Below are 10,006 nucleotides of genomic sequence, written 5' to 3' on the forward strand. Positions count from 1 at the left end.
TCCAGGGATCTCCGCACCGGCCGAGGTAGGAGACCCCCCCGCTACCGTAATCGGCCGGCCGGCCTGGGCTTCCATTCTCTGTAGGAACCCGTCCCCTCAGGAACAGGAAACCAAACTGAGACAAGGGAGAGGTACCGCCCTTTTGTATCTGTAGGTTTCCTGTTCCTAATGGGCGGATCCCCTCTCTCTGTCGTGCTGTCATGGGAGTCCGAGTAAACAAAAAATATCTCATATAACCCCTTGACCCCCAGGCGATTTGCCGGTTTTAATTTTCTTCCTCCCCTTCTTCCAAGAGCCATATCTTTTATTTTTCAACCAATATAGCCATAAGAAGGATTGTTTTTTTTGCGTACAAGTTGTACTTTTGAATAACACCATTCACTCTACCACCGAGTGTACTTGAAAATGAGAAAAGAAATTCCTGGTGAAATTGCAAAAAAAAAGTGCAATTCCAAAAATATTATTGGGATTTTTATTTACCATGTTAGTTATATGGCAAAACTGACCTGGCAATGTGATTCTCCAGGTCAGTAGGAGAAATGTAGATATGAGGAGGAAGACCGGGCTGCGGGTACCTCACTGAGCTAGGTCTGGCACTGTCGGGGCTGCGTACCATGTTGCCCAGGGGAGGAATAGGGGACCGGACAAACCCCATGACCCGGAAAGAGGGGGCTTGTTAAGAGGGAGGACAGAGCAGAAAGTGCGCAAAGTAGCCGGCAGTTTCCCACTGTCAGGGAAAGTGCAGGGCAGGGAGAAGCGTGCTCTCCGCTCTGAGCAGCAGCGCCGTGATGTACTGTGGCCGAGATCTCCTGAGCGCTCCAGCGGGACAGGGAGTGTGGGAAGAGCCATGCGCCCGGCTAAACAGAAGATCGGGAGCGTGCAGAGAAGTGTGGGCCGGTTACAAGACATTGAAGTGTGGCTTACTTTGCTGGGCAGCACGCATCACCCCACGGTCGGTACAGAGACTTCTGCAGCTTTTCCCCGCTTTGATTGCGTGGGCTTATGGACTAAGGGCTCAGCAGGTAAAGCCGGAGACCGCCCGATGCCGCCAGAACATGGATTGCTAGCTTTGGACCCCATCTGAGGACCCTACACCGGCCGTTGCCGGTACTACTACCCTCATCGGACTGTGGACTAAGGACCCCACCAAGAGCTACGATAAATGTTTTTTGAAACTTAGACTGTCGCACTCGTTTTGCTTATTTCATTTAACTTGTTGTTCCAATAGCTCTTTGCTACTGCCTATCAACTCCCTGCGAGATTACTTTAACTTTTACTATTAAAAGAATAAATAGTATTGTTATACCGTACTGTTCTGTAGCCCCTGCGTACTGCATCTCAGCACTTGCTTACACAGATATCAAACATATGTAGTTTATTATTATTATTATTCTGGATAAAAATATTCTGAAATCTGTAAGAAAAACTTTTTGCTTTTGTTGCTAATTTCCGAGACCAATTGTGTCCCCATTTTTCAGGATCTGGGGCTTGGTGAGATACAATATTTTGATCACCTCTTATTGTATTTTATTGCAATATTGCGGTAGCCAAAAAAAGTAATTTTGGTGTTTTAATTTTTTTCCTTGTTGCGCCGTTTACTAATCAGATTAATTCCGTTTATATTTTGGCAGATCGGACATTTATGAATTGATACCAAATATATGTAGTTGTTATTCTTTTAATTGTTCTATTCTCAACCTTTCTTTTTGTATTTAAACCCATTCCAACATCGGGTGTAATAGTACGCCGATGTCGGACTCCATCCCGTTGATGTGGGCTCCAGCGCTGAGCTCACAACTTTCCCGGCACATGGCAGCTGTTTTGAATAGCTGACATGTGCCCAGAACAGCCGCAGGTGGAATCACGTTCCACCCGTGATGATGAAAATGCAAAAATGATAATATCTCCGGAGGTTAAGGGGTTAATAGTACTCCTAGGGGACTTGAAGCTGCAATCAGTGGCACTGTTTTAAGCCAGATTCACAAGTCCTGATATTTCTGGTACCGGAAAAAAAATGGAGATATAGGCATCTGTGTGTGTGTAACTCTTGTGGCACATGTCTGGCAACCATATGCTGCCAGTATGCCGCATCAGTACCACCCGTACGGTGACTGAGAAGCAGCATTACAGTTAGCGTTGTTCCCCAGCAATGGATGCTGGAGACCGCTCTCATCATTCTCCCCTGCTCTGCCGGCAATCAGCGCAAGTAGGGGCATATGATGAGAGTTGTATTCAACTGATAACTGATAACAGTGAAAGCAGGCTGAGACTGATGGGGCTATTACTCCCATCAGCTTACACCTGCTGTTGCTAATAACAGTAAGAGTAGACGGTGGCTGATGGGAGTATTCATCTCCCGCCACCTGCAATATAAATAAATAAAAAAAACTGGTGTGGGGTCCCCCCCATTTTTGACAACCAGCCTTGCTAAAGCATACAGCTGGAGGGTGGTATTCTCAGCCTGATAATGGCCAATGGATTAAAAATAGCAACCCGCAGCTGCCCAGAAAAGGCACATCTATTAGATGCGCCAATTCTGGCTCTTTCCACTTGCCCTGTAGTAATATCTGTGGAGTAGATGTCATCTTTGTATTGCTTGGTGACATCAAGCCACGGATTAGTAATGAAGAAATGTTTATAAGACACCTATCCATTACTAATCCTATAGTTACATGGTAAATAAGGATACAGCATGTATAAATCATTTTAATTTAAATCAAAACAAAAACACACTTTTCCATTTTTATTTAAAAATAAACACAGTTATACTCACCTAATGTCCATTCCATTGAATCCCTTGTCTCCTGTAATAAACCAAAAATTAAAAAAATAGCAATATTCCTCACCTGTCTGACGTTCTGTCCCACGTTGTAATCCATGTCTGGGGATTAATAGTTTTCAACCTGGATGATGCCAATATGTGACCGTTCAGGCTGAGAACCACTTGTGAATGAGCTGCTGCGAGCTCAGCATCAGTGACTAGTGGTAAGCTCATCAAGGTTACCGCCAGTAACTGAAGCTGTATTCCCAGCTGGGCTGAACTGCAGTGACCTCAGCACCTTGAGAAAAAGTCAGTGAGTTCACCACAGTTTAGCTGAGTTGCATATTCCAGGTGCCTTCTGGGAAAAGCAAAGAGTCTCCCTCAGAAAGAAGATCGTTGGGTACAGCCAGAACCAGTTGCTTGGAAATTTGTGCCTCTAGGACATTATTGCAAGAAAGCTTGGCTGATTTAATAGATTACACAAGAAGGAAAAAATACCGCAGATTACACAAGAAGGTTACACACAGTAGATTACATAAGAAGGAAGACACACAGAAAGTCAGCAGTACCTAGGAGCAACATGGCAGATGTGACAAACTACATGGTGAGCTGCAACATGTGCTACATGCTCACAGATCAACCAGAAGAATACAACTTCACCTGCCAGAACTGTGGACTACTGGCCCTTTCAGAAGAAAAGATGCGGGGTCTGGAAGAAAGAATTGCAACGTTGAAACTCATCAAAGAACATGAAGACTTCCCACAGAACAAAGCATCACTACTGGTCACAGAAGGTGAAGAAGGTATCCGAGAACCTCCAAAAGTAGTGGAAATATGTGACGAAAAGAAGCAAGAAGACCATGGAGACATCAACCACACAACTGAGAAACCGATACCAAGGTTTTGTGGAGGACAAAGATGGTACACATAAGGATGAGGCACTACCAGCAAAGAAGAAAAGGGCACACAGTAAAACCCAGAAGTGACAACAAACAGTACAGCCAAGAAGCAAAGAAGAGTGGTAATGGTGGGAGACTCACTACTGAGAGACACAGAAGCAGCCATCTGCAGATCGGACATAACCGCAAGAGAAGTATGCTGCCTCCCAGGTGTGAAGATCAAGAATGTGACCGATAGGATACCAAAGCTCATCAGTTCCAAGGACGCCCACCCATTTCTTTTGTTACAGGTTGGCACCAATGACATGGCAAGGAAGGACCTACCGACAATCTGCAAGTACTATGAAGATTTGGGGAAGAGGGTAAACGAACTGGATGCACAGGTTGTTTTTTCGTCTATCCTTCCAGTAGATGGGCATGGCACCAGGAGATGGAACAGGATCCTTGATGCGAACAACTGGCTAAGACGATGGTGCAGACAAGAATTCGGAATCCTGGACCATGGTGTGAATTACCTGTACGACGGACTCTTCACCAGAGAATCACTACACCTCAGCAAACCTGGGAAACACACATTCACCAGAAGACTCGCTCCACTCTTCAGGAGGGCATTAAACTAGAAGAAGAGGTGATGGGAAGAAAGACGTTAGACAAGAACATGAAGCCAGAAAATATACCGATGAAGGATATGAGGTGCGGCAAAGAAGACCCAAGACAACATACTCAGAAGGGAGGTAAGAAAATTTCTAAAACAATCCACAGAGAGGAGATTGCGAGCATACAGTTTAGGATTCTGTTTTGTTCCAAACACCAGAAGCCTGACAAACAAGATGGAAGAACTAGAAGCAAAAATATTTACAGGTAAATATGACATAGTGGGAACAACCGAGACATGGTTAGATGAACGCTATGACTGGGCAGTTAACTTACAGGGTTACAGTCTGTTTAGAAAGGATTGTAAAAATCAGAGAGGAGGGGTTTGTCTTTATGTAACGTCTTGTCTAAAGTCCACTTTAAGGGAGGATATTAGCGAAGGGAATGAGGATGTCGACTCCATATGGGTCAAAATACCTAGAGGGAAAAATAGTAACAAAATTCTCAATGGGATCTTGTTACAAGCCCCCAAATATAATAGAAATCATGGAAAGTCTACTTCTAGGACAGATAGATGAAGCTGCAACCCATAATGAGGTCTTTGTTATGGGGACTTTAACTACCCAGATGTTAACTGGGAACAGAGACCTGCGAAACCCATAAAGGCAACAGGTTTCTGCTAATAACCAAGAAAAATTATCTTTCACAATTGGTGCAGAATCCAACCAGAGGAGCAGCACTTTTAGACCTAATACTATTTCATAGACCTGACGGAATAACAAATCTGTAGGTCGTTCGGCATCTAGGAAATAGAGACCACAATATTGTACAGTTTCACCTGTCTTTCACTAGGGGGACTTGTCAAGGAGTCACAAAAACACTGAACTTTAGGAAGGCAAAGCTTGGCCAGCTTAGAGATGCCCTTAATCTGGTTGATTGGGACAATGTCCTCAGAAATAAGAATACAGATAATAAATGGGAAATGTTTAAGAACATCCTAAATAGACACTGTAAGCGGTTTACACCTTGTGGGAAAAAAAATGACAAGAAATAGGAAAAACGCAATGTGGCTAAACAAAGAAGAAAGAGGGGCAATTAACAGTAAAAAGAAAGCATTTAAACTACTAAAGCAGGATGGCACAATTGAAGCTCTAAAAAACTATAGGGAGAAAAATACTTTATCTAAAAAACTAATTAAAGCTGCCAAAAAGGAAACAGAGAAGCACATTGCCAAGGAGAGTAAAACTAATCCCAAACTGTTCTTCAACTATATCAATAGTAAAAAAATCAAAAGTGAAAGTGTAGGCCCCTTAAAAAATTGTGAGGAAAGAATGGTTGCAGATGACGAGGAAAAAGCTAATATATTAATCACCACCTTCTCCACGGTATTCAAGGTGAAAAATATAATGCTAGGTGAAATGCCGAGAGACAAAGAAAACCGGATATTAAGGGTCACCAGTCTAACCCAAGAAAAGGTGCGAAACCGGATAAGATTAAAATAGATAAATCTCTGGGTCCGGATGGCATAACACTCACAAGTACTAAGAGAACTAAGTAATGTAATAGATAAACCATTATTTCATATATTTAGGGACTCTATAGCGACGGGGTTTGTTCCACGGGACTGGCACATAGCAAATGTGGTACCAATATTCAAAAAGGGCTCTAAAAGTGATCCTGGGAATTATTGGCCAGTAAGTCTAACCTCTATTGTTGGTAAAATATTTGAAGGGTTTCTGAGGGATGTTATTCTGGATTATCTCAATGAGAATAACTGATTAACTCCATATCAGCATGGGTTTATGAGGAATCGCTCCTGTCAAACCAATCTAATCAGTTTTTATAAAGAGGTAAGCTATAGTCTGGACCAAGGTTAGTCATTTAACATGGTATACCTTGATTTTTCCAAAGCATTTGATACCGTGCCACACAAGAGGTTGGTACAAAAAATTAGAATGCTGGGTCTGGGGGAAAATGTGTGTAAATGGGTAAGTAACTGGCTTAGTGATAGAAAGCAGAGTGTGGTTATAAATGGTATATTCTCTAACTGGGTCGCTGTGACCAGTGGGATACCACAGGGGTCCGTGTTGGGACCTATTCTCTTCAACATGTTTATTAACGATCTGGTAGAAGGTTTACACAGTAAAATATTGATATTTGCAGATGATACAAAACTATGTAAAGCAGTCAATACAAGAGAAGATAGTATTCTGCTACAGATGGACCTGGATAAGTTGGAAACTTGGGCCGAGAGGTGGCCGATGCAGTTTAACAATGATAAATGTAAGGTTATACACATGGGAAGAAGAAATCAATATCACCATTACACACTGAATGGGAAACCCCTGGGTAAATCTGTCATGGAGAAGGACTTGGGGATCCTAGTTAATAATAAACTTACCTGGAGCAGCCAGTGCCAGGCAGCGGCTGCCAAGGCAAACAGGATCATGGGGTGCATTAAAAGAGGTCTGGATACACATGATGAGAGCATTATACTGCCTCTGTACAAATCCCTGGTTAGACCGCACATGGAGTAATGTGTACAGTTTTGGGCACCGGTGCTAAGGAAGGATATAATGGAACTAGAGCAAGTACAAAGGAGGGCAACAAAATTAATAAAGGGGTCGGGGAACTACAATACCCAGAGATATAAGCAAAATTAGGAATTTTTAGTCTAGAAAAAAAGACAACTGAGGGCAATCTAATAACCATGTATAAGTATATAAGGTGACAATACAAATATCTCTCCGAGGATGTTTATACCAAGGAAGGTGACAGTCACAAGGTGGCATTCTCTGCGTCTGGAGGAGAGGTTTTTCCACCAACATAGAAGAGGATTCTTTACTGTTAGGGCAGTGATAATCTTGAATTCCTTGCCTGAGGTGGTGGTGATAGCAAACTCAGTCGAGGGGTTCAAGAGAGGCCTGGATGTCTTCCTGGAGCTTAACAATATTGTATCTTACAGTTATTAGGTTCTTTAGAAGGATGTAGATCTGGGGATTTATTCTGACGGAATATAGGCTGAACTAGATGGACAAATGTCTTTTTTCGGCCTTGCTAGCTATGTTACTGTGAGTTCACCCCAGATCTTTGATCTGCAGTGAACTCAGTGACTTTACCAGAGAGAAAACCAGCCTGCAACTGTCTTTAGCAAAACTGGTTGTCAAAAATGGGGGGACCCCATGCCAGTCTATTTATTTATAGTGCAGGCGGTAGGTGAATACTCCCATCAGCCGCTCCTGTTCTCACTATTATTTTTGCGCAGTTCTCCATGAAAAAAAAAATCAACAGCAAGTGAAAAATTGATTTTATTTAAATTTTACACCGTTCCTCATGCGGTATAAGTGATCCTGTAGAATGTAAGCCCGCAAGGGCAGGTCCTCACCCCTCTGTATCAGTCTGTCATTGTTAGTTTGCTTACTGTAAGTGATGTCTGTAATTTTTATGTATCCCCTTCTCATGTACAGCACCATGGAATCAATGGTGCTATATAAATAAATAATAGTAATAATAATAATAGCAAATTCTTTGGCTCAGTCTGATTAGTGATACCAGATTTGTATAGTTTTGTATTTTTTTAGGTTTTGCTGCTGTCACACAGTAAAAATGCTTTTTTATAAAAAGAAAAAAAAATTGTTGCCATATTTTAAGAGCTGTAACTTTTTTATTTTTGGGCAAAAAGAGCTGTATTAGGGCTTAGTTTTTGTGGTATGAGTTACAGATTATTTTTTATACAATTTTAAGGTATATAACTTTTTTTAAATCACTTTTTATTCAGATTTTATAGACACAGAATGAACAAAAACCAGCAATTCAGTTATTGTTTATATTTTTTGCACCATTCACCAAACAGTTAGGGTATGTGCACACAATGCGAATTTTGCTGCGTTTCCGCAGCTGCGGATCCGCAGCAGTTTCCCATGAGTTTACAGTACAATGTAAACCTATGGGAAACAAAAAACACTGTGCACATGCTGCAGAAAAAAACGCACGGAAACGCAGCGGTTTACATTCCGCAGCATGTCACTTCTTTGTGTAGAATCCGCAGCGATTTTACATCTGCTCCAACAGAAAACTTCACATGTAAATCTGCAGCGGAATCCGCAATAGAAAACGCGATAAATCCGCAGGAAAAACCGCAGCGGTTTTGCCCTGCGGATTTATCAAATCCGCTGCGGAAAAATCCGCAGTGGACCATTCTACGTGTGCACATACCCTCAAAGTGATGAGACTGATTTGTTCATCAGGTCAGTATGAATACAGCGATACCAGGTTTGTGCATCATTCTGGGAGCTGCAACTTTTTATTTTTTTTGCCAGATAAGCCATATATCTCTGCATTCAAGCCACAGTACACTCTGAAGACAGTGAAGCATGATATGGGCATATCTCGCTTACTATGGTGCCGGACCTATTTACCACATACCAGGAACCATGGACCAGTTTGCATAGAGTATTTTTCGGATTACAAGACGCACTTTTCCCCCCAAACTTGGGGGAGAATGGGGTGCGTCTTAGAATGCGAATGTACCTTACTGGTACCGTTGCTGCAAGCCGCAGGCTGGGATGAAGGGGTGACCGGCGGTGCTGTGGGTGTCCGGCGCTGCTACCCAGTGCTCTGCGGGTGTCTCCGGTGACACTGCGGGGGTATCCGGCGCTGCTGCCAGATGCTCTGCTGGTGTCTGTTGCTGTGGGTGCGCGGTCGGCGCTGCTCAATGCTGCTGCGGCGGTCTCAGATGATGCCGGGGTCCACCCCGGCAGTCACATGATTTCCTGTGTAGTGGACTCTGGTAAAATGGCCACCAGGGGAGCGGCGCATGCGCAAATGGAGATCTCGGTGCCGAGATCTCCATCTGCACATACATCACTCCTTCAGCGGCCATTTTACCACAGTCCATCGCACAGGAAATCATGGGACTGCCGGGGCTCTGGCCTTTCACAAAATGTCTGCAGAGCCCCGGCAGCAGCGTTGGACACTCGCAGTAGGACAGCTGGGCACCAAAGACACTCGCAGAGCACCGGGCAGCAGCATCAGCACCAGCAGCACTGCCGGACACCCCTTCATCCCAGCCTGCGGCCTGCAGCATCATCCCACTCCTGCTTCCTCCAGCAGCGACCCCGAACCACCGCAGCCACCACCCCTGGTAAGCAATAAGACGCATGGATTATAAGAAGCACCACCATTTTATAAAAAAAAAAGTTTCCTATTTTTCTCCTTAAAATTTGGGGTGCGTCTTATAAAGCAAAAAATACGGTATATTAAAATACTTGAAAAGGTCATGCTACCTTTCACTGAAGAGGCAATGCCCTTGAAATGGGTGTTTCAACAAGACAACGAGCCTAAACACACCAGAAAAAGAGCAAAACCTTGGTCCCAAGTTCAACAAAAAATTGAGGTTATGGAGTGGCCAGCCCAATCCCTGAACTGAAATCTGATTGAACACTTGTGGGGCGACATTAAAAATGCTGTTTCTACGGCAAAGCCAACAAATGCCAAAAAATTGTGGGGTGTAGTCCAAGCATTCTGGGTTGGAATAACATTTGACAGGTGCCAGATGTTGGTTGACTGTGTAACATAGATGTGAAGCAGTTCCAAAAAACTATAGGTATACAATTAAACAGTAGACAGACACTGCTTTTTTTTTTTCTTTTTTTTTTTTAGAACAGCCCAATGTTCATTTTTTGGTATTATCTGTAAAGAAGTTAAAAATTATGTACATTTCTCTCCATGTTTTGAATTAGAAAACAGTGTA

Source organism: Ranitomeya imitator, chromosome 4, assembly GCF_032444005.1.
Source record: "Ranitomeya imitator isolate aRanImi1 chromosome 4, aRanImi1.pri, whole genome shotgun sequence".
Lineage (NCBI taxonomy): Eukaryota > Metazoa > Chordata > Amphibia > Anura > Dendrobatidae > Ranitomeya > Ranitomeya imitator.